Below are 25,820 nucleotides of genomic sequence, written 5' to 3' on the forward strand. Positions count from 1 at the left end.
CTTCCCAGTGCACCAGGCCCGAGCACTTGTCTCATGCATCCCACCTGGGCTGGTGATCTGTTTCACCCTAGATGATATACATGTTTCAATGCTGTTCTCTCGAAACATCCCACCCTCACCTTCTCCCACAGAGTCCAAAAGTCTGTTCTGTACTTCTGTGTCTCTTTTTCTGTTTTGCATATAGGGTTATCATTACCATCTTTCTAAATTCCATATATATGTGTTAGTATTCTGTAATGTTCTTTATCTTTCTGGCTTACTTCACTCTGTATAATAGGCTCCAGTTTCATCCATCTCATTAGAACTGATTCAAATGAATTCTTTTTAATGGCTGAGTATAATATTCAATGGTGTATATGTACCACAGTTTCCTTATCCATTCGTCTGCTGATGGGCATCTAGGTTGCTTCCATGTCCTGGCTATTATAAATAGTGCTGTGATGAACATTGGGGTGCACGTGTCTCTTTCAGATCTGGTTTCCTCAGTGTGCATGCCCAGAAGTGGGATTGCTGGGTCATATGGCAGGTCTATTTCCAGTTTTTTAAGAAATCTCCACACTGCTCTCCATAGCGGCTGTACTAGTTTGCATTCCCACCAACAGTGTAAGAGGGTTCCCTTTTCTCCACACCCTCTCCAGCATTTATTGCTTGTAGACTTTTGGATAGCAGCCGTCCTGACTGGCGTGTAATGGTACCTCATTGTGGTTTTGATTTGCATTTCTCTGATGATGAGTGATGTTGAGCATCTTTTCATGTGTTTGTTAGCCATCTGTATGTCTTCTTTGAAGAAATGTCTGTTTAGTTCTTTGGCCCATTTTTTGATTGGGTCATTTATTTTTCTGGAATTGAGCTGCAGGAGTTGCTTGTATATTTTTGAGGTTAGTCCTTTGTCTGTTGCTTCGTTTGCTATTATTTTCTTCCAATCTGAGGGCTGTCTTTTCACCTTGCTTATAGTTTCCTTTGTTGTGCAAAAGCTTTTAAGTTTCATTAGGTCCCATTTGTTTATTTTTGCTTTTATTTCCAATATTCTAGGGGGTGGGTCATAGAGGAGCCTGCTGTGATTTATGTCAGAGAGGGTTTTGCCTATGTTCTCCTCTAGGAGTTTTATAGTTTCTGGCCTTACATTTATAGCTTTAATTCATTTTGAGTTTATTTTTGTGTATGGTGTTAGAAAGTGTTCTAGTTTCATTCTTTTACAAGTGGTTGACCAGTTTTCCCAGCACCACTTGTTAAAGAGGTTGTCTTTTTTCCATTGTATATCCTTGCCTCCTTTGTCGAAGATAAGGTGTCCATAGGTTCGTGGATTTATCGCTGGGCTTTCTAATCTGTTCCATTGATCTATATTTCTGTCTTTGTGCCAGTACCATACTGTCTTGATGACTGTGGCTTTGTAGTAGAGCCTGAAGTCAGGCAGGTTGATTCCTCCAGTTCCATTCTTCTTTCTCAAGATTACTTTGGCTATTCGAGGTTTTTTGTATTTCCATACAAATTGTGAAATTCTTTGGTCTAGTTCTGTGAAAAATACCGTTGGTAGCTTGATAGGGATTGCATTGAATCTATAGATTGCTTTGGGTAGAATAGCCATTTTGACAATATTGATTCTTCCAATCCATGAACACGGTATGTTTCTCCATCTGTTTGTGTCCTCTTTGGTTTCTTTCATCAGTGTTTTATAGTTTTCTATGTATAGGTCTTTTGTTTCTTTAGGTAGATATACTCCTAAGTATTTTATTCTTTTTGTTGCAATGGTGAATGGTATTGTTTCGTAATTTCTCTTTCTGTTTTCTCATTGTTAGTGTATAGGAATGCAAGGGATTTCTGTGTGTTAATTTTATATCCTGCAACTTTACTATATTTATTGATTAGCTCTAGTAATTTTCTGGTGGAGTCTTTAGGGTTTTCTGTGTAGAAGATCATGTCATCTGCAAACAGCAAGAGTTTCACTTCTTCTTTTCCTATCTGGATTCCTTTTACTTCTTTTTCTGCTCTGATTGCTGTGGCCAAAACTTCCAAAACTATGTTGAGTAGTAGTGGTGAGAGTGGGCACCCTTGTCTTGTTCCTGATTTTAGGGGAAATGCTTTCAATTTTTCACCATTGAGGGTAATGCTTGCTGTGGGTTTGTCATATATGGCTTTTATTATGTTGAGGTATGTTCCTTCTATTCCTGCTTTCTGGAGAGTTTTAATCATAAATGGGTGTTGAATTTTGTCAAAGGCTTTCTCTGCATCTATTGAGATAATCATATGGTTTTTATCTTTCAATTTGTTAATGTGGTGTATTACATTGATTGATTTGCAGATATTAAAGAATCCTTACATTCCTGGGATAAAGCCCACTTGGTCATGGTGTATGATTTTTTTAATATGTTGTTGGATTCTGTTTGCTAGAATTTTGTTAAGGATTTTTGCATCTATGTTCATCAGTGATATTGGCCTGTAGTTCTCTTTTTTTGTGGCATCTTTGTCTGGTTTTGGAATTAGGGTGATGGTGGCCTCATAGAATGAGTTTGGAAGTTTACCTTCTTCTGCAATTTTCTGGAAGAGTTTGAGTAAGATAGGCGTTAGCTCTTCTCTAAATTTTTGGTAGAATTCAGCTGTGAAGCCGTCTGGTCCTGGGCTTTTGTTTGCTGGAAGATTTTTGATTACAGTTTTGATTTCCTTGCTTGTGATGGGTTTGTTAAGATCTTCTACTTCTTCCTGGTTCAGTTTTGGAAAGTTATACTTTCCTAAGAATTTGCCCATTTCTTCCAAGCTGTCCATTTTATTGGCATAGAGCTGCTGGTAGTAGTCTCTTATGATCCTTTGTATTTCAGTGTTGTCTGTTGTGATCTCTCCATTTTCATTTCTAATTTTGTTAATTTGGTTCTTCTCTCTTTGTTTCTTAATGAGTCTTGCTAATGGTTTGTCAATTTTGTTTATTTTTTCAAAAAACCAGCTTTTAGCTATGTTGATTTTTGCTATGGTCTCTTTAGTTTCTTTTGCATTTATTTCTGCCCTGATTTCTAAGATTTCTTTCCTTCTACTAACCCTGGGGTTCTTCATTTCTTCCTTCTCTAGTTGCTTTTAAATATTGGTTTTAATGTGAATCTTTCTACCACTTCATCTGTCTGATTTACTAATTATTCACGTTAAGTGTAATTTTCTACCTTAAACCCAAAATAATTATTAAAAAGGTAACTTATACATCATATACCTACATAGGAAAAATTTACTTTATTGTGACATGAAAGATAATATAAGCTTCTACATCATTGGCCAGTCTAAAGGAGTGCTGAGATTCTAGAAATAATTTTTTATCCCACTTTTTCTGTCTTTGTCTTCTTGATATGTCCTTTAAATAGATATTCTAAAAAAAAGAATGGTCTAAATATCATTAGGTAAATCTCTAAAGCAAGTGAAATACCCTTGTAACAAAAATGTGAGTAAATAAGATACAGTACTTCAAAGGGTAGCCTTTTAAAGTGATTTCACTCTCCTAATACTAGTTTACCCTGAAAATTGATGATGAAATTCTCATTAATCCTGAAACGTGGTTTAGTTTCTTCTACAGCGTTCAAATAACTACAAGAGAAGAATGGAACAATAGCAAGCATAGCAAAGAAATGTGCACAACTAATATTTATATTCTCTTTTGCTTTTTAGCTAAGCTTAACACGTTGATAGTAATTCTTTTAAAACTTGATGTTGAAGTTCATCTCCCCTCTTACCAGGACTTGGCCTCTGTTTATTTATCTGAGTTTTCCACATATAAATTCCTGCCTATAAAACTCCTTCTCTCATTCTTCTTAAGACTTTACTTCAGAATTTGTATTAAAGTAGGTAAAGTAATTCGAGATAGCTTTCTTTTCATGTCTCTTTTTAAAATCCAGAAGGTATATTTTTATTCTTATTTTTATTTTTTATATTTTTATTCTTTTATTCTTTATTTTTATTCTCTTGTCTTTTAATTTATTTTATTCTCTTTATTCTTTATTTGTTTTATTCTCTTTTGGGTCCCCAAGTCCTGGCTCCATGGGCTGCCACAAATTTACATTTTTATCTCTACAGGCTGATAACATTGCCAAAGGCTTTGTTGGATTTTCTAGGTCTCAGCAGCAGCTGCCTGCCCAGGTTCTCAGTGTTTTTCCTAGTGTAGGGATGTCCAAAAGGTTACAGTTTGTAGAGTGTTGGTTTACTTCTGTGTGGTTTTCTTCTCTCTAGGCTCCGAACCCTTTGATTCTTGATGGTCTGCTAGCTCTCCAGTACCTTTAAATCTATTTATTTTAAAAAATGTTATTTAAAGAGGATATCAGAGGATAGCTACAGTTATTTAAAGAGGATATCAGAGGATAGTTACAGTACTGGTTGGTCTCTGCCATGCACCAGCATGAATTGGCCACAGCTGCACGCATGTCGCCTTCCTCTGGAACCTCCCTCCCTCCTGCGTCCCACCCCACCCCACCCCTCTAGGTTGTCACAGAGCACCAGATTTGATCGGACAGCAAATTCCCACCGGCTGTCTAACTTCCATACAGTAGTGGATATATTTCCATGCTGCTCTCTCCATTAGTCCCACCCTCTTTTGTTTTGTCAGGCTTTTTGATTGTTCCTGGTGGGAGCATTGGCATTCCCAAGCTTTTCCATCAAACTGTGGTTAAATTTTAATGTTTTAATTATTATATTTAAAAAAATCTGGCTCATCAAATATGAATGAAAAAGTAATGCATCTTCACAATAAAAATTACACAGATGATAATGAAAAGTTCCCATGCTAGTGTTCCATCCTTTACAGTCCTTGTTCCTGTAGGCAAAGTTGCAGTTTCTCTCTTCAGTACACATGTACGTCTATGTATATATCCCTTTTGCTAACATATTTTCTATTTTAATTATGAAACTATTCACACTGAGAAGAATAAAGACTATAATAAAAATCTTTGTACCTACAATCCAGATTTTAGAAATGTCAACATTTTACCATATTAAAATGGTGTAATAGCATTGAATCCCCATTTTGAAAATCTGTTCATTTTTTTTTTTTTTACAGTTCTCCTTTTTCTATTCAGTTTGATTTTCAAATTTTACCTGTGTTGACACACACAGGTCCCCTTTCTTTACTGTAATTTATATGTGGTGCTCCTCTGACTACTTCCTTGCCAACCCCCCACTTAGTTTGTTGTTGTTATTTGTTTTGTCTTTTTTTTTCCATGATGTTAAAATATTGTACCTTAATTCTGGACTTTCCATTTTTTCATAAAGTTTCTTTATATTTAAAATATGTGAATTAAGACTTATTTTGTATCCTTTTCAACTTAGAGAAAACTAAAAACAAATTACATGGGGAATAAGAATCTTTAATGTCATAATGCTCCATTGAGGTTTGTTTAGAACATTTTAATGAACATTTTGATGTCCAGGAATTAATTTCTGGACAAGGTTTTTTTCCTTCTTTTTAGCAAATTGTTAGGTGCTTTCAGAATAGCAATGTATACTCTTCTGCTTTTCTTCCTTTTTTAGGTCTGCAATATTTTGGTAGCACTTTAGTCAATTAAGATTTATTGACTGATGTGCTTTGCACTTTTCTAAGCATTTGATATTAATGAAAATAACTAATGGCCCACATGGAGGTTAAAATTTAGTTGGGGAGAAATGAATTGGTGATTCAGTTCAGCTCAGTTGTGTCCGACTCTTTGCGACCCCATGAATCGGAGCACGCCAGGCCTCCCTGTCCATCACCAACTCCCAGAGTTCACTCAGACTCATGCCTGTCGAGTTGGTGATGCCATCCAGGCATCTCATGCTCTGTCTTCCCCTTCTACTCCTGCCCCCAATCCCTCCCTGCATCAGGGTCTTTTCCAATGAATCAGATCTTCGCATGAGGTGGTCAAAGTATTGGAGTTTCAGCTTCAGCATCAGTCCTTCCAATGAACACCCAGGAATGATCTCCTTTAGGATGGACTGGTTGGATCTCCGTGCAGTCCAAGGGACTCTCAAGAGTCTTCTCCAACACCACAGTTCAAAAGCATCAACTTTTCGGTGCTCAGCTTTCCTCACAGTCCAACTCTCATATCCATACATGACCACTGGAAAAACCATAGCCTTGACCAGACGGACCTTTGTTGGCAAAGTAATGTCTCTGCTTTTTAATATGCTATCTAGGTTTGTCATAACTTTCCTTCTAAGGAGTAAGCGTCTTTTAATTTCATGGCTGCAGTCACCATCTTCTGTGATTTTGGAGCCCAAAAAAATAAAGTCTGACACTGTTTCCACTGTCTCCCCATCTATTTCCCATGAAGTGATGGGACCAGATGCCATGATCTTAGTTTTCTGAATGTTGAGCTTTAAGCCAACTTTTTCACTCTCCTCTTTCACTTTCATCAAGAAGCTTTTTAGTTCCTCTTCACTTTCTGCCATAAGGGTGGTGTCATCTGCATATCTGAGGTTATTGATATTTCTCCCGGCAATCTTGATTCCAGCTTGTGCTTCTTCCAGCCCAGTGTTTCCCATGATGTACTCTGCATATAAGTTAAATAAGCAGGGTGACAATATACAGCCTTGACATACTCCTTTTCCTATTTGGAACCAGTATGTTGTTCCATGTCCAGTTCTAACTGTTGCTTCCTGACCTGCATACAGGTTTCTCAAGAGGCAGGTCAGGTGGTCTGGTATTCCCATCTCTTTCAGAATTTTCCCCAGTTTATTGTGATACACGCAGTCAAAGGCTTTGGCATAGTCAATAGAGAAATAGATGTTTTTCTGGAACTCTCTGGCTTTTTCGATGATCCAGCGGGTGTTGGCAATTTGATCTCTGGTTCCTCTGCCTTGAACATCTGGAAGTTCATGGATCATGTATTGCTGAAGCCTGGCTTGGAGAATTTTAAGCATTACTTGACTAGCGTGTGAGATGAGTACAATTGTGCAGTAGTTTGAGCATTCTTTGGCATTGCCTTTCTTAGGGATTGGAATGAAAACTGACCTTTTCCAGTCCTGTGGCCACTGCTGAGTTTTCCAAATTTGCTGGCATTATGAGTGCAGCACTTTCACAGCATCATCTTTCAGGATTTGAAATAGCTCAACTGGAATTCCATCACATCCACTAGCTTTGTTCGTAGTGATGCTTTCTAAGGCCCACTTGCTTTCACATTCCAGGATGTCTGGCTCTAGGTGAGTGATCACACCATTGCGATTATCTGGGTCATGAAGATCTTTTTTGTACAGTTCTTCTGTGTATTCTTGCCACCTCTTCTTAATATATTCTGCTTCTGTTAGGTCCATACCATTTCTGTCCTTTATCGAACCCATCTTTGTGTGAAATGTTCCCTTGGTATCTCTAATTTTCTTGAAGAGATCTCTAGTCTTTCCCATTCTGTTGTTTTCCTCTATTTCTTTGCATTGATCGCTGAGGAAGGCTTTCTTATCTCTCCTTGCTATTCTTTGGAACTCTGCATTCAAATGGGAATATCTTTCCTTTTCTCCTTTGCTTTTCACTTCTCTTCTTTTCACAGCTATTTGTAAGGCCTTCTCAGACAACCATTTTGCCTTTTTGCATTTCTTTTCCATGGGGATGGTCTTGATCCCTGTCTCCTGTACAGTGTCACAAACCTCTGTCCATAGTTCATCAGGCACTCTGTCTATCAGATCTACTCCCTTAAATCTATTTCTCACTTCCACTCTATAGTCATAAGGGATTTGATTTAGTTCATACCTGAGTGGTCTAGTGGTTTTCCCTACTTTCTTCAATTTAAGTCTGAATTTGGCAATAAGGAGTTCATGATCTGAGCCACAGTCAGCTCCCGGTCTTGTTTTTGCTGACTGTATAGAGCTTCTCCATCTTTGGCTGCAAAGAATATAATCAATCTGATTTCGGTGTTGACCATCTGGTGATGTCCATGTGTAGAGTCTTCTCTTGTGTTGTTGGAAGAGGGTGTTTGCTATGACCAGTGCGTTCTCTTGGCAAAACTCTATTAGCCATTGCCCTGCTTCATTCTGTACTCCAAGGCCAAAGTTGCCTGTTACTGCAGGTGTTTCTTGACTTCCTACTTTTGCATTCTAGTACTCTATAATGAGAAGGACATCTTTTTTGGGTGTTAGTTCTAAAAGGTCTTGTAAGTCTTCATAGAACCGCTCAACTTCAGCTTCTTCAGCATTACTGGTTGGGGCATAGGCTTGGATTACTGTGATATTGAATGGTTTGCCTTGGAAATGAACAGAGATCATGCTGTCGTTTTTGAGACTGCATCCAAGTACTGCATTTCAGACTCTTTTGTTGACCATGATTGCTACTCCATTTCTTCTAAGGGATTCCTGCCCACAGTAGTAGATATAATGGTCACCTGAGTTAAATTCACCCATTCCAGTCCACTTTAGTTTGCTGATTCCTAGAATGTTGACATTCACTCTTGCCATCTCCTGTTTGACCACTTCCAATTTGCCTTGATTCATGGACCTAACATTCCAGGTTCCTATGCAGTATTGCTCTTTACAGCATCAGACCTTGCTTCTATCACCAGTCCCATCCACAACTGGGTATTGTTTTTGCTTTGGCTCCATGCCTTCATTCTTTCTAGAGTGATTTCTCCACTGATCTCCATTAGCATATTGGGCAGCTACCGACCTGGGGAGTTCCTCTTTCAGTATCCTATCAATTTGCCTTTTCCTACTGTTCATGGGGTTCTCAAGGCAAGAATTCTGAAGTGTTTTGCCATTCCCTTCTCCAGTGGACCACATTCTGTCAGACCTCTCCACCATGACCCAACCGTCTTGGGTGGCCCCACACGGCATGGCTTAGTTTCATTGAGTTAGACAAGACTGTGGTCCTGTGATCAGATTGGCTAGTTTTCTGTGATTATGGTTTTAGTGTGTCTGCCCTCTGATGCCCTCTTGCAACACCTACCATCTTACTTGGGTTTCTCTTACCTTGGACGTGGGGTATTTCTTCACGGCTGCTCCAGCAAAGCGCAGCCACTCCTCCTTACCTTGGACGAGGGGTATCTTCTCACGGCCGCCCCTCCTGACCTTGAACGTGGAGTAGCTCCTCTCGGCCCTCCTGCGCCTGCACAGCAGCTGCTACTTGGAGGTGTGGTTGCTCCTCTCCGCCGCTGCCCCTGACCTCGGGCGTGGGGAAGCTCCTCTTGGGCGTGGCCCCTGACCTCGGGTGTGTGGTAGCTCCTCTCGGTTAGACCACACTAAAGTGCTAATGGTGTGAGGTAAGATTCAGAGTGGATCATAAAGGATGATGCAGATTTGATTTTGGAAAGCAGAGACAAGTGGATCTTTATGAATAATAACTCAGTTGTGAATGTGAGATAGGTGACGGTTGAAAAGCTTAACCATTTTATAAAGCTGAGAGTTTATATTTGGGGTAATGGGAAATTAAATAGGATAGAAGGAGATGGTCATCAATAGTCCAGGAAGTTTAGAACTGATGAACTGGACAATAAGATGCCCATCTCAATTTCAAGTACATTAGAAGATTTTAGGATATGGAATGGATTAGAGCAAGGAGAAAAAAGATCACCTTAGGTTTTTATAGAACTTTGGAATTTCATCTTAGATGTAGCCTTCAGTGGAATGCCTGTGCCCTTTGGCCCAGTAATTCCATTCTAAGACTTCTAGGAAGATATTCCAAACTGGGTGGTGTCTGAGGACAGAGAACTGGATCATGGCAACATTTTGAAGTAACTTATTTTTCTTCATGAATTCCTGCTTCCTGGTACCTTTTTCCTCCAAATCCCAGTGAGTCCAGGGGATCTTCCTCCAGTCTGACACAGTGTTTAGCAGTAGTGTTAGTTGCTCAGTCATGTCCGATTCTTTGCTACCCCACGGACTGTAGCCCCCTAGGCTGCTCTGTCCATGGGATTCTCCAGGCAAGATTACTGGAGTGGGTTGCCATCCCCTCCTCCAGAGGATCTTCCTGAGCCAGGGATCGAACCCAGATCTCCTGAATAGCAGGCAGATTCGTTACCATATGAGCTACAGGGAAGTCCTGACAGAGTGTGTGGGTTCCCATGAGTTGGAGGATCTGGGATCCCTCGAAGTGGGCACTGATTCTTCTTATTCAGGGGTCTCTACAGAACTCGAGGGAGCTCACAGATGAGTTTCTGTGGTTCTTGAATTTTCTTAAAATCTTATATAAGATTTTGAATTATGTTTATTTTGAAAACTCTGGAATGAGTTTCAGATCCTGAAAGATGTCTGTGACCCACCCAAATTAATAACAATGCTTAAAGATGACTTTCCTGCAAGTCACCATCTTACCTCTTTAGAAGCTACTGAAACCAAGTAGAAAAAAGACAAGTGATTATGTGTTGAGCTGTAGGAAATTGTCAAATCTTTTTTAGTCATTTTTGACATACAGAAACATCAGTGTCATATGATCTGACCTAATATATTCTTCAATAACATTTTTACACTTCTATAATGTAAAGATATGCACTTTAGGAATGTAGATTCTAGTTAAGCAGTTTGTGTTCAATTTTGTGTTTAACTGTACTTATTTAAAAATTACTTATGCAGTATTAGGAATATTGTTCCTGTGTCTTTAACATTTTTACTGTGGTAAAACAAGGGTAGGAAAATGGTAGAAAGAGAAATGAAAGATACGGAAACCAAATAAGTATATGGTGTAGTACCAAAATAGCAAATCGATTCAGATTTTTGACTAACGACTTGCTGGTTAAGCTCTGCCCGGCTCTCTTTGATAATGAAAACTGTCAGGCCCTCTCTGGCTCGGGGACAACTGAACCCAGGCCTCCCGCATTGCAGGCAGATTCTTTACCAGCTGAGCCACAAGGGAAACCCAAGAATTCTGGAGTGGGTAGCCTATCCCTTCTCCAGCAGATATTCCCAACCCAGGAATCAAACCAGACAGAGTCTTCTGCACTGCAGGCGAATTCTTTACCAGCTGAGCTCTCAGGGAAGCCCCCAGGGACACAAGGCACGGTAACGAATCTGCTCTGTCTATTGTGTCTACCATGAGCATGAGACGGCTGAGTGTTGTAACGCAGATCACTCATTTGCTGTTTCACTAATTATATTGATCTAATCATACTTTACTTTGTTAACCAGAGCATTCCATTTCTTCCAGTGAGGTACTGTCAAGACAGACTGTTAAATGAACCACTGACCATCCACCCTTGCCAGGCAACAGAAAAGAGAAAACACTTGCAGGAGTCATGTTACAACAGGAGGTCCTGGTAAGGAACAAGGAACTAACAAACTACCACCAACCAGGATTCTGGAGAGGTCAAAAAGAGATGGGAGACTCCAGTCCAGAGGTCCTACCAGCTTCCCAGGATCCTCCTTGCTGGAATCCATCTCAGCTGAGTGATGCATGTGCCCCCAGGAAGGATCCCAATTCAGAATGACTGGCAAGAGACAAACCAGAAACTAACCCAATGACCATAAAACCTGAGACTGTGAGCCACGTGGCAGAGAAGTTCTCTCCGTTTCCCTCACCCTCCTGCCCTCCGCCCTGGCAGCCCTTCCCAATAAAGTCTCTCGCTTGGACAACACTCCTCTCCTAGGACAATTCACTTCCAAGTGTCAGACAGGAACCCACTCTCAAGCCCTGGAAGGGATCCCCCTTCCTTCATCAAAACCACAATCCAGGAGAAAACATCTTCAAAATGTTATCTTGTAGAGAAGGAAATGGCACCCCCTCCAGTATTCTGGCCTCAGAAATCCCAGGGACAGAGGAGCTTGGTGGACTACAGTCCAACAGCAGGGCATTTCTGAGGGGAGCAAACAGTCCCAGGGAAGTTGAGATGCTCACCAAAGGCCCCAGAGCTTTTGATGGCACAGCCAGAACTATAGCTGAGGACTCCCAGCTGCCAGGCCTCTTGATGCTGGCCTCTCTCACCAGGTACATGTGTGGAGAACTAGAATCAAAAATATGCCTGAGTGCTTCCCTGGTGGCTCCGTGGTAAAGAATCTGCCTGCCAGTGCTGGAGATGCAGGTGTGATCCCTGGGATGGGAAGATCCCACATGCTATGGAGTCCGTGTGCCACAACTGCTGAGCCTGTGTGCTAGATCCTGGAAGCCCCAACGCCGAGCTGACACACTGCAACTACTGAAGCCCGTGAGCCTGTGCCCCACAGTGTGAGGAGCCACTGCAGTGAGAAGCCCGCACACCACTAGTTATGGCCCACGCTCACCCAAACTAGGGGAGAGCCCACGCACGAAGACCAACACAGCCAAAAATAAATACGATCGTTTTCCTAAAAAATGCGTATCTGGCAAAGAATCTGTACTCAAATTGTCCAAGAACGCTAGAGCAAACAAGTCCATTCATAACTGGTAAAGATTGAAATAGACACCTGGCCACGGAGGGTATACTGATAGTAAACTCTCCTACAGAAACATACTCAAGATACTGGTGGAATGCATGCACAGCCCCCTTTGGAAGACAGTCTGACAGTTTTTTCAGTAACCACATGGGACAAGCACTGAATTCTATACCTGACAAGTGGTGGAAGCCAGGTATCTTACCATTGGAATGGAAAGTTACGGATAAACAAAAGGAAAGGTTACAAGATCCATGGAGACATCATCACAAATTACCTTCAACTGAATATGTAAGCTGGAATACATGTATATATTTCCAAATATGGTCAGCTGAGCATATTTAGCTCCTACATGTATGTTTTAAATATCATTCTCTAATGAAAAGGAACAGGAAATGTCCCTGGTGGTCCAGTGGTAAAGGATCTGCCTACCAATGCAGGGAACACAGGTTCAATCCCTGGTCCTAGAAGATTCCACATGCCCAGGGGCAACTAAGCCCCCATACAACTATTGAAGTACTTGCATGCTCCAGAGCCCAAGTTCTGCAACCAGAGAAAGCGCTGCAATGAGAAGCCATGGCAAGGCAACTAGAGGGTAGCCTCTGCTCACTACAACTAGGCATCTAGCTACAAAGACCCAGCATCGTCAAAAATAATTCAGTGTTTAAAAAAAAAAGGACAGAAATTCTTTGAATAAATGACTGAGACTAGGGGCGAGACAGTAAATATATAAGCCAGGATAATCTTAAAGTATGAGAAAGTAAAGAAAGTAAAGACAACTATCAAGCTGTCCAAACTGATAAAAATGAATGATTACAGTTTTATCTGTATACACTAGCAAATAATAATCTGAAAAGGAATTTAAAAAAACAATTCCCTTTTGATAATGTCAACATTAATAAAATACTTTGCCATGGATGTAATGAGGATGACAAGACTGGCACACTGGAACTTATACACGATTGCTGAAAAATATCCTGAATACATGTACAGATATTCCATAGCGATGGAAAGACTTAAGATGGCAATACCATGGAATGCATCTTCAATCTGAAATGAAGATTCAATATGAATTACAAAAGACTGAAAGGTCGTTGTTGAACCACAAAAGGCACCAGGATTCTTGGCCTCCAGAGGAGAAGAATTCAATCCAGGGCCAGTTGATGCAGCTTGATTGCTCAGAGCTTTTGTGTCATAAAGTTTTATTAAAGTATAAAAGAGATAGAGAAAGCTGCTGACATTGACATCAGATGGGGGCAGTAAGAGTACCCCCTGCTAGTCTTTAGGCAGGTGTTATACAGCCACTAGCAGTCTGATAATGAAAGAAAGGCAATGTCTCAGAGAATGGCACCAGGCCCCTCACCCACAACATGCATTGAGATAACATTGGCAGCAGGTGAGTCATCCCGGGCCATAGAATGATTGACATGAATCTTGAAGAAAGGCAGATTTCCAAGCAAATATATCATTTCATTAACATAGATTAGGAGAACAGGTATGAGTAAAACATACTGGTTTGTCAAGTCGGTTCTGAGCCTTTAGGGGGAACCGACCTGAAGACAGAGTCTAGCAGAAATACATAGTATATTAACATACCTTAAGACAAACCTTTCCTTAAGACAAAATGTATTGCTTAGCTGAAGGTTTGAGAAAAGTTAAGTTCAGGTGGAGCCAGGAGTCCTCATAGCAACACAGAATTTTAAGAGAAACCTCTTAAATTTGTATTGAGAAGGGGGAAAAATGTAACACTAGTTTGTTTCCTCCAGCTGCTTGAGAGATGAAAAAATGTCTGACACTTGCAGCCTATTCCCTCTGTCTGGAGACCCCTGGCCTTCCTGCCTGTTACCCTCTTGAGGCCTTTAGGAAGCAATACACAAGCTGACCCTAACATACACATGGAATGACAAGGGACTCCAAAGAGTCAAAACAGTCACATGAGTCTGCAGTTCAAAGGTCCTCTGGTATGCCGTGCTAAGTCACTTCAGTCACGTCTGACTGTCAGAGCCTGCCAGGCTCCTCTGTCCATGGGAATTTTCCAGGCAAGAATACTGGAGTGGGTTGCCGTGCCCTCCTCCAGGGGATCTTCCCAACCCAGGGATAGGATTCCTGCATTGGCAGGTAGGTTCTTTACCACTAGCACCACCTGGGGCAAAAGTGCCTAAAGGAGATCAGGGAAACCCAGTTAGGAGAAGGGACTCAGGGCTTCCCTGGTGGCTCAGTGGAAAGAGTCTGTCTGTCAGTGCCAGAGGAGAAGGGACTCAGAGGAAAGACAGTGAGGGAAGGAGACTCTTAGTCACACTCAGAGAAGCCCAGCAGGTAGTTCTGCAGGTGGAAGAGGAGGAGGAAGCAGGCTGGAGCTGTGTAGAGGATGAAAGAGGGAACTAAAGCAGGGGCCCCCAACCTCTAGGATCTAATGCCTGATGATCTGAGGTGGAGCTGGTGAAATAATAATAGAAATAAGAGTTCGATCACTCAGCTGTGTCCAGCCCTTTGTAGCCCACCAGACTCCTCAGTCCATTGAATTCTTCAGGCAAGAATACTGGAGTGGGCTGTCATTTCCTTCTCCAGGAGATCTTCCCGACCCAGGGATTGAACCCGGGTCTCCCGCATTGCAGGCAGACTCTTTACCAACTGAGCCATCAGGGAACAGAAAGAGAAATAGAGTGCACAATAAATGGACTGCACTTGAAACATCCCCAAACCTTCCCCCACCCCTGTCTGTCAAAAAAGTGTCTTCCAAAAAAACTCCCGAGGTCAAGGAAGGAACTTCAAGTGTACTCAGCTGTCCTAGATTGCTGGTTTAGGGAGATGCTGAAGCAGGGGTATCCCAAGAGGTAGACCCTCCCTTGTGTGGGGTCCTCAACAGACCTCCGATAGCCTTGGTGATGATCGGAGAGATTTGTTTCATTTTTTTAAGATATCCTTGTGGGATAAACTTAAAACTTGGCAATTCTCTTACAGTCTTCCTAATTAGAAGTTTTCTTTCTTTACTGATCTGTGAAGTACCAACTATGACGATCACTGTTCTAATATACCTCATAGTGTTGCTGACACTGTGAAATTGAACTTATTCAATAAAAATGATGAAGCATCTGCCCTGTGCCCAGCACTTTCCAAGGGCTGGGAAGTACAATGAAAATACTCCATAAGATGCACAGCTGGTAGGCACATTCTTTAAAAAAGCCTTTTACATTTCCACCAATAGTTTATTCTCAACGTCAACACTTGCCACTTAATGACCAGGCTGGGTAGGAAGCTCATTAAAAACCCAGGAGCCAGGGTTCCTGGAAGGATACCCCATTCTCCCTTGGACAGTCCTCCACCCTCTCCGGCTCTCAGTTTCCTCATCTGCGAAATCATGGACAACTGACTATAATTCATCCCTGGAACCCAAGCCTATTGAGGGGGAGGGGAAATATTACTCCAAGGCCTGGATGATAGACCAGATTGAACGAAAAATATGTCATTGCTGGTTTTCAGTCAAACAGACAAATACAATGAAGGAAGGAGCCCCTGGCCCTGTGGGATTTGCCTAGGGGTCTAGTCTGGGAAATTCTTATACATCAGCAGATGACTCCGAGCTGGATTTCCACAAACAAGAACATCCATGCAAAGGACAAGCCTGCAGAGCTCTGTGCCCATCAGCCACAGGAAGAGACTGCCTCCCAACAGCCAGCAGCATTTACAAGTGACCTCCTAAGTCCTTCACCAAACTACAGGGGCACCTCTGGGTTTTCTGTTTCCCTCACTTTTCTGACCCTTTTCTTTAAAATACGCACATTTCTTCATAGAGTGCCACAGTGGAAGGAAAATAGGCCTTCAAGTTTGAAGCCTCAATTTGCAAAAAACTTGGAGCTTGTTTTTTTTTTTTTTTTTTTAATTAAAGCACCACATAAATTAAAATTTTTACACGTTCTAATTATTCAGTTCCAAAACACCAAACTTATTGCACAGGGTCCCCATGAAAAGGCCCCCTCTCAGCAGGACAGCCACAGATTCCCCCATGAAAGGGCAGCAAGGTGCCCTCCTCCCTTCTCTCCTGCCTGGGTGGCCACCAGATTTTTAAATCCATGCACCCTACTAAGTTTCTAGGATGCAATTCGTGGACCCTTCCCTTTCCCATCCCAGCAGGTGGTCAAGGGCCTGCTGGCCTGCAAAGTGCTGGAAGCAGGGCTGGGCAGGCCAGCCAGACTAAGGGTTGTAGAGTCCCAGCAGGTGAAATCACCAGGCAGGATAAATCCCTTGGACTTCCAGCAGGCACTAGGCTGCATGGGAAAACTGTGAGGGTCTGAGCTTTATGCGAAGGGGTAAAGCGGTAAAGGCCTTGACCCCAAAGGTGAGGCCTTTCTGCAACCACCTGGTTAGGGGGTTCCCAGACTGTGCCAACAGAGAGGGCGGAATATGTGGTTCCCTGCTCCACCGAGCCCCACTTCCCTTACCTGTGGTCCGCACCCCTCTGCTCTGCTCACTGGATGCCAATCGATGGGGACTCAGGAGCCCATGAAGTGGGCGTTCCCAGCCACAATAGCGACCACTGAGAGCACAACTGGGGCCCCCCCGCCCCTGACGTGCTCCCGGGTGCGCCCTGCCCCCGGCGAGCTCACGGTGCACCCTGCCCCCACACCCACTTCCAGGAGAGGCCCCCAGGCCTCGCTACTGCTGCCAGGTGAAACACAGCGATGAGCAAATCCACCCCACAGAGACAATCCAAGCTTTTTATCAGCTGATCTGCCTATAATTTAGGGCTAAAACTATGACTACAGAAAGGAAAGATGACCTGACCTAGGATGGCCTTGATATTCTATAGAACCAGCGAACACTGGTTACAATGAAACTTTTTTTTTTTCTTGGAACAGATAAAGCTGGTTCTTTTGCATATGCAATGAAAAACAATTAGCTTGTTACGAAGTCCTGCCTAGGGCAAAGCTTGAAGTTAACCCTTTCCATATCCTTGAATGATTTCCTTGGTGGCTCAGATGGTAAAGTGTCCGCCTACAATGTGGGAGACCTGGGTTTGATCCTTGGGTGGCGATCTCCTGGAGAAGGGAATGGCAACCAACTCCTGTATTCTTGCCTCCCCCGCAAAAAAAGGGGGTTCAAAGAAATATTTTAAATCTCAGGTGGAAAACTAGAAGATCTCTGTCTGTCTGGATTTATGTATGTCTCAGTGTGAGCCTTCTGTTTTTTTATAATATTGCTGAAGTTGTGAGTTCTTATTTAAATGGTCTAAAGAAAAGGAAGCCCTTACAAATTAAACAGTTGTAAATTCAAGAAAAAATTGACCTAAATGAATTTCAGATTCATGTGAACTGGGAAATAGTCAATATTAAATATCTAGTATTTTTTTTTTCTCTACTCTACTATAGACATGTCTAAGAGTCATTAAGCACAAACATTTTCATAGTGCCTAGGTTTATTATAAGTTAAAAATTGCTATATTGTTATATCTTTCACAAGCTTGTCAACAAAGTACCTCTAAAAACAACAAAAAAAACTCCTAAAAAATGTAAATGTCATATGAGCTTTTAGGTAAGCTATTAACATTAATTATACTCTAAAATATCTGTCTATAATAGTCTCAATGGAAGGCAGAGGAAAAGGGGACGACAGAGGAAAAGATGGTTGGATAGCATCACTGACTTGATGGACATGAGTTTGAGCAAGCCCATGGAGTTGGTCATGGACATGGAAGCCTGGCGCCCTGCAGTCCACGGGGTCTCAAAGAGTCAGACACGACTGGGCAACTGAACTGAACTGACAATAGTTTCTCTAGATTTTGGTTACCTGAGTTTCTATCATTGTGCTAAACTAAGTGATGACAGTGTATTGAATAGCCAGGTCATTTTCAAATAAATTAAGGTTCTGAAACATTGACTACTTGACAGGACCTTTGTCTTACACAGAAACTAAAGAGACTTTTGACTACCCATGAATAGTATCTGGTGCCATTCTGAGATGTTCAGTGTAAGAAAGCAATTTTCTTTTTTAGATATTATCACTGGTACATATGTTCACCAATCTATAGAATGCTGATATAAAAGTCAGTTCTTGGTTGCTTAAGGAAAATGTATGACTTGTTGTTAAAGAAGGTATGAGGAATGAAATCGCATTTGATGAAGGAAAACGAAGTAGTTCTGACTTACAGGTGGCAGTTTCAGGATGGGAGAAGCAAAGGAATGGGTATAGAACAGGATAAGGAGGTTTTATGGAAAGTGGACCCCTAGAAAAGAGTTTTGTGCCTAGTACAAGTTTTCTTGAGATGCTGAACTGCCTTTGCTAATGGATTTTAAGTTTCTTTACCTCTTAAGTGATCTGTTCTAGGTTTACCTTTGAAATCTTTTGTTCACTTTGGCTAAGTGGATAAGTATTGTTTCACGGTGACTTATGTGATCCTACCTGACTGTTATAAAACCTTTTGATATTTATGAACAAACCTTCCTAAATAATTGACTTCTAGCTAACTTTGGGATGCTTCAGAGGGCCCCTGAGACCTCTCAAAGAGAGATATTAAACAACCTTAGTTCGTTTGGCATGTTAAACTACATGGGAAGTGCTGTCAGAAGGAGTGATGAATCTTCCCAGGTTATATGGTGGATGTTACTGTAAGGTATAGTTTGGGCTGAGGCAGAAAAGGAGGAGAGAAAGATAGCATTTGTAGTTGGTCAGGGGGTGATAAGTCCCCTGGGCAGGGGGTGATAAGTCCCATATAGATACAACTGGCCTGGAGCCTCAGGGTGGGACCTAAAGTTTGATTTTGTTTTCTCCTAAGTTAAATGATACAAGCAAGGGCCTTTGAGACTGTTGTTTTCTTTTCTAAGCCCAAAGACTCCTTCAGTTACTAATGTAGGTATCCTAGAAACTATGTGACATCCATGAAAATCTGATATGTCCTGGTAAAATGCTGTCAGTTATAATTCTAGTTATCATATTAAAGTGTTTCAAGTCACAGCAGTGACCAGACTACTTTGTCAATTTCTATCTAATCAGGTTTTAACCATGCCTTCCATGGTTCCACACTGATGCCTTTGCAAAAATACTGCTACTTCAAGATACATGGAAAAGACTTTCCTAAGCTTACCCATAAACAACGCTTTTTGTTTGTTATCTGGTAAGCTGGTACCAGACTGGAATTTAGTCTTCTTACTAGGTTAAGAGAACAAATTTTTCTTAGAATGCAGCTTTCAATCACAGATGATGAATTTATTTACCTTTCAGTGATTTATATTTGTTTTTATCATCTGTTTTTTACTTCCGTAAAGTAAATAAGCATCATTTAAGATTATGGTACATGTAGGGTGGACCAAGCTTTCCCCACTCCTGCAAATTCCCTTAAGCCCTCAGATTCTTCTCATGGGACCAAGGTCTCACTTTCCTCCAGAGGGACAATCCAAGCTTTTTATCAGCTAGCTGATCTGCCCCTGATATCAGAGTCAATTTGAGCATGAGTTGGTCTATAATTTAGGCATGAAACTATGATTACATAAAAGAAAGATGACTTTTTGATGGAGGATGGCCATGATATTCCTTGGACTTCAGAGAAAATTGGTTAAAATGAAACTTTTTTTCCTTGGAAACTGCAAAGGCAGTTCTTTTAGCATATGCAATTGAAAACATCTAGGTTGTTAGGTCAGTTTTCATTCCAGTCTCAAAGAAAGGCAATGACAAAGAATGTTCAAACTGCCACACAACTGGACTCATCTCACACGCTAGTAAAGTAACGCTCAAAATTCTCCAAGCCAGGCTTCAGCAATACGTCAACCGTGAAATTCCAAATGTTCAAGATGGATTTAGAAAAGGCAGAAGAACCAGAGATCAAATTGCCAACATCGACTGGATCATCGAAAAAGCAAGAGAGTTCCAGAAAAACACTTATTTCTGCTTTATTGACTATGCCAAAGCCTTTGACTGTGTGTATCACAATAAACTGGGGAAAATTCTGAAAGAGATGGGAATACCAGACCACCTGACCTGCCTCTTGAAAGACCTATATGCAGGTCAGGAAGAAACAGAACTGGACCTGGAACAGACTGGTTCTAAATAGGAAAAGGAATATGTCAAGGCTGTATATTGGCACCCTGCTTATTTAACTTATATGCAGAGTGCATCATGAGAAATGCTGGGCTGGATGAAGCACAAACTGGAATCAAGATTGCTGGGAGAAATATCAATAACCTCAGATATGCAGATGACACCACTCTGATGGCAGAAAGTGAAGAACTAAAGAGCCTCTTGATGAAAGAGAAAGAGGAGAGTGAAAAAGTTAGCTTAACACTCAACATTCAGAAAACTAAGGTCATTGCATCCAGTCTCATCACTTCTTGGCAAATAGATGGGAAAACAGTGGAAACAGCGGCAGACTTTATTTTTCGGGGCTCGGAAATCACTGCAGATGGTGACTGCAGCCATGAAATTAAAAGATGCTTACGACTTGGAAGGAAAGTGATAACCAAACTAGACAGCACATTAAAAAGCTGAGACGTTGCTTTGCCAACAAAGATCTGTCTAGTCAAGGCTATGGTTTTTCCATGTCATGTATGGATGTGAAAGATGGACTATAAAGAAAGTTGACAGTCAAAGATTTGATGCTTTTGAACTGTGGTGCTGAAGAAGATGCTTGAAGGTCGCTTAGACTATAAGAGGACCCAACCACTCCATCCTAAAGGAAATCAGGTCTGAATATACATTGGAAAGACTAATATTGAACCTGAAACTCCAATACTTTGGCCACTTGATGCGAAGAGCTGACTCATTTGGAAGTTGCTTTGATTTGCCTGTGAGTGTGGGAGCCCTACCTGGGCACAGGTCCTCAGGGGCCATTGCCACTGAATCATGCCCTCCATGCAAGCACATTCCAGCTGTGTGACACTCAGCACGCAGGAGACTGGGAAAGCTATCTTCCTTGGAGGAAGGACAGGCATCCACAGAGAGTGTGTTTTCAGGTCTCTATTTGCAGCAAGTGTTTTGCTTCTCAGACGTCAGACCTGCAGGCCTGCCCCGAGGGCCTCAATTCCAGAGTCAGGGCCGTGTGTCTCCCTGCACATTCTGAGCCTTGCAAACACATTCCTTGGTCGGAGCGGTGCTGCCCATGAGGAAGAAAGCTGCGGGAGTGTGTCTGAGGGGGCCAGGTGCCATGCTGGGGTCACCTGGTCGAGGGCACCTTGCACATCCATTGGGCCCCAGGCGAGCAGTTATGGACTCGCCCCTTGCTTGAGATATCCCAAAGCAAGGAACAATGCTAGCTGTATCAGAAGGAGGAAAACAGCAATGGGATGGATTTTCAAGCAGTTGCTACGTCACACTGTGTTAGGGCTCCCCAGGAGACATGTGAGAATTTTGGCCCCTAGGCCCGGTATCCAGGGGTGTGCACAGGGTGTTTTCCCCGCAGGACCCAAGAATGTTCCAGACAGACCTAGGCTCAACAGCTGTTGCTAGGCTGCACTGCTTCAGGCACACCGAGAGAAGCAGGCACACTGTGGCCTCGAGGTCCGGTATGCAGGTTCACATATGGGGTGTGTCCCCATAGGAGCCAAGAATTTTCCTGACAGTCCTAGGCCCCCTAGAGCTCTCAGGTCTGCTCAGAGGACCGAAGTTCCAGAGGCAGGGTCGTGTATCTCCCCTTCCCCTTGCGATCCTTGCAAAGACATTCCTAGCTGATAGTGGTACTGCCCATGAAGAAGCAAGCAGCGGGAGTATGTTTGACATGACTGGGTGCCTTGATGGGCTCAGCTCCTCAAGGGGCCTTTCCTTTCAAAGTAGGCCCCATGTCCGCTTGGGGAGGGGGTTGGGCCCTCTTCCTTCCACACTGCCAAAGGGTGGAGCAAAGCTAGCTGTCAGAGGTAAGAAAGGAGCAATTGGATGGATTTTCAAGCTCTCGCTAGGCTGTACTGCTTCAAGGCCCACTCGAGCAAAACAGGCGCCCTGTGGCCCCTAGGTCGGGTATGCAGGTTCACACACAGGGTGTGTTCCCGTCAAAGCCAAGAATTTTCTGACAGACCTAGGCTCACTAGAGTTGTCCTACAGAGCAAAGGGGATGGAAGAGATGTGTGGAGGTGGGTCTGCCTTTCCCTGTGACTGTGGGGCTACTCCCTATGGCCCCAAGTTCAGGGATAACTGCCACTAAGAAAGGAACTCCAAGAAGGAACTCCAAGAAGCGCTTTTCCAGGAGGCTGGGACAGGGAGTTTGCAGGATGCAGGGAAAGGGAGCCTTCTTCGGGGAAGAAGAGGCAGCCACCCGGCCTGTGCTTGCAAGCCTCTTTGGAAGGCACAGTTTCACCGATACAATTGAATTCCAGGTCTGCTCAGAGGACCAAAGTTTCAGAGGCAGGGCCATGTATCTCCCCTTCCCTTTGCAATCCTTGCAAAGACATTCCTAGCTGATAGTGATACTGCCCATGAGGAAGTAAGCAGCAGAAGTGTGTTTGACATGATTGGGTGCCTTCCTGGGCTCAGCTCCTCAAGGGGCCTTTCCACTCAAAGTAGGCCCATTGCCTACTTGGGGAGAGGGTATGGAGGGCTTGCTTCTAAATGGTGAAAAGGTGGAGCAAAACTAGCTTTGTCAGAGGTATGTAAAGTGCAATTTAATGGATTTTCAAGCTGTTGCCAGGCAACACCGCTTCAGGGTCCCCTCTCCCAGAAGGAAACAGGCTCCCTGTGGCCCCTAGGTCTGGTATGCAGATTCACACACAGGATGTGTCCTCACAGGAGCCAAGAGTTTTCCTAACAGGCCTAGGCTTACTAGAGCTCTACTATAGAGCAAAGGGGATGGAACAGACGTGTGGATGTGACTCTGCCTTTACCTTTGACTGTGAGGCCCCTCCATAAGGTCCCAGGCGAAACTGCCCTCGCCCTTGCCCTAACCCTAACCCCAACACGACACCCTAACCCTAACCAACACCGTAACCCTATCCCAGACCCCCTAACCCTAACCTGACACCTTCACCCCTCAGCCCTCACCCTCACCCACACCCCTAACTTCTAACCCCTAAGCCGCAAGGTAACCCACACCCTAATCCACACCCTTAACCTAACCCACACCCTCCCCCACACCCTACTCACACCCTCAACCCTAGACTTAACCTGCATCATCTTCCATTTCGGCACTTCTCATGCATCACAAAAGACAAGGGAGTCATATTTCAAACGTGGATCCAAGACCCATTAACCGCATAACAGGAATATAAACACTGTGAACACATCATTTAAATCACTTGCACCACCAAATACCTCTCCACCACATATCCTATCAATAACAGTGGAACTCATGTATGTCATACATATTGTAACATAGCAATCTAATACCCAACAGTAATCTGGGTAATTATATACACAAGATATATTTAAACCAAAAATATTTAAACAAATTCCAGTTTTTATGATGTTTTCAATCCTCACAAAAGTAGGATTAACAGCACGTTTTTCCACTAGGATCCAAAGCATTGAGCAAAATTGCCGAGGTCCAGCCCTGGCAGGACCAGGAATACCCAAGGGATGAGTGGCGTCGGCGAGGAAGAAGACAGACAGACACACACACACAGACGTTGCGTAGAAGAGGTAGCTTTTTTTTTTTTTTTTTAGGATAGCTCAGTTTTTATAGAATGAATGTTACCTACCCCTTAAGTCACCACATATTACATCAGATATTGGTTTGTGCTTCCGTCAATATTTTTTTCCCCATGTTTTTCCCCTAAGCATTCATCTAGAACGTTTCCGATTACAGGGTTTATACTTAAATGTCCCGTACATAGTCTTCTTGCCTCAATGGCCTAACATTTTCACTCTAACAAAAACAATGTTTTACAAATCTCAGGTATAGTGTAAATTCTTTAGACAATAAAACAATACATGGGAAGGGTTACAGTAACATGTTTGACATTTCTGAAAATAGTACCATGAGGAAAACCTGATATTTTTCTTTACCTGAAACCACAAAATCTCAATTTGCAACGATTAACAATTAAACAGCAAAAACACCTCTAAAGCAGCAAAACACCTCTATTAATAGTAAGATAATGGCAGTAAAGCTGGTTAATATAAATCTTCTATTAAAATCCTATCTACCCCATTTTCTAATTTTACAAAAATACCCATAATATCCCATGTTGTTTAAAGAAAGGGAAGCAATGAACAAATAGCAGCAAGGAAATAGCAATAGTGAAAACCCTTTCAACCAAGGAGCAAGTAAACTAAAGCAGTATATCTACTTCTAAATCTAAATACCTCTACTCTTTTCTATTCTAGAACGGTACAATCTTTTAGGCAAGCAGCCAAACTATACCTGTGGCCCTTTCTTTTATGACTTGATGTTTATGGTCGTGTCCTGAGCCAGAGCAATCTTAAGCATTTCCAAAAAGGCTTGGACTTTTCCAGCGAGGCCTTATTACTATATATCATCATTTCCAAAAATTAATAGAAAGCCCAACAACAGTAAGACGGAAGGAAGAAAGAGACATACCGGGCCCCTGGGACAACCTCGAGGGGAAGAGCTGCCTTGCAGATTCCTTTCTCATCTCGTGACCTTGTCCCCGGGACAACCTCTAGGGGGGAAGAGCTGCCTTGCAGGTTCCTTTCTCGTCCCGCTGGCTCCAGAGGGGACATATCAGGCCCCCGGGGCAGCCCCATGTGAGGAAGAGCTGCCTTGCAGGTTCCTGTCTCGTCCCATGACCTTGTCATGGACTGGGTGCATCCCGGCGGCTCCCAACATCTCCCCCTTTTTTATTTTTTAGAAGAGCAGAATGGAGTTCCAGAGAGACCTCTTTGATGCTCTTCGTCAGGATCCTAACAATGCAGGGAAGTAGAAAAAATAAAATTACAACTATAAAAATAGATGCCACAATTTTCAAGACAGATGACAGCAGATTATTGTGAGAGACAAAATCTGAAAGGCTAGTAAAAAAATCATTGGCAGTTTGAGCAGTGGAAAAGTCAAGGTGAGATCGGCCTATGTCTTTGATTTCTTGATGGAGCTTGGTTAAATCTATACTAGTATCAGAACTATTTCAAATCCCAACAATGTGATTGCAAACTTGGTCCCAGGAATATGAAGAATCATTAACTTTTAAAGGAGTGACACAAATCTATCTATATTCTGCATGACATTTAAGAGACAAACGGACACGTAAAGCCTGAAGCTCAGTTCCTATATGTAATACACCTTCTTCTAAAGCATCTACTTTAGCTTTTTATTTTCTATCAATAGTTTCTTGAGTAGCAAGAGTAAGTGAAACGTTCTTAGATAGATCATTAACATGCTGAGCGGTATGCACTTGTTGCGAAAGTGAAACTGTGGCAACAGTAAGTGAAGCTAAGGAGGCTATCAATGCAGAGATCCCTAAAATTAGCAGTCCTATCAACCTACGAGGTCTAAGCAATTCTTTAACTTGCTGTAGAACTAGCACTCCATAATTATCATACCAGATACCTGTAATATTGACTGGTATCATAAGATAAGGAGGTCTTTTAAGAATAACAAAGGCTTGACCATTAAAAGAAGAAGTTATACAGGTAGATAACATGCATTGATCACAAGTAACTACTGTAGGTCCTCCAGTGTAATTAGGATA

General features: G+C 42.3%; 1 long non-coding RNA gene across 15 annotated transcripts in view; it reads left to right on the plus strand.

The window, feature by feature from the left end:
• LOC122709549 overlaps nt 1–25,820 on the plus strand; it is a 95,141-nt gene that overhangs the window by 44,328 nt on the left and 24,993 nt on the right. For 13 of the 15 annotated variants that reach the window (XR_006345558.1, XR_006345553.1, XR_006345552.1 and 10 more), the window contains one exon: nt 11,063–14,779. The exons of 1 other annotated variant lie outside the window; for it this stretch is intronic. This is a non-coding gene — a long non-coding RNA (uncharacterized LOC122709549). Of the gene's footprint in view, nt 1–11,062; nt 14,780–23,685; nt 23,783–25,820 lie in introns of those variants that run through there. One more of the 15 variants, XR_006345563.1, reaches the window with a different exon arrangement.

Source organism: Cervus elaphus, chromosome 15 (assembly GCF_910594005.1).
Source record: "Cervus elaphus chromosome 15, mCerEla1.1, whole genome shotgun sequence".
Lineage (NCBI taxonomy): Eukaryota > Metazoa > Chordata > Mammalia > Artiodactyla > Cervidae > Cervus > Cervus elaphus.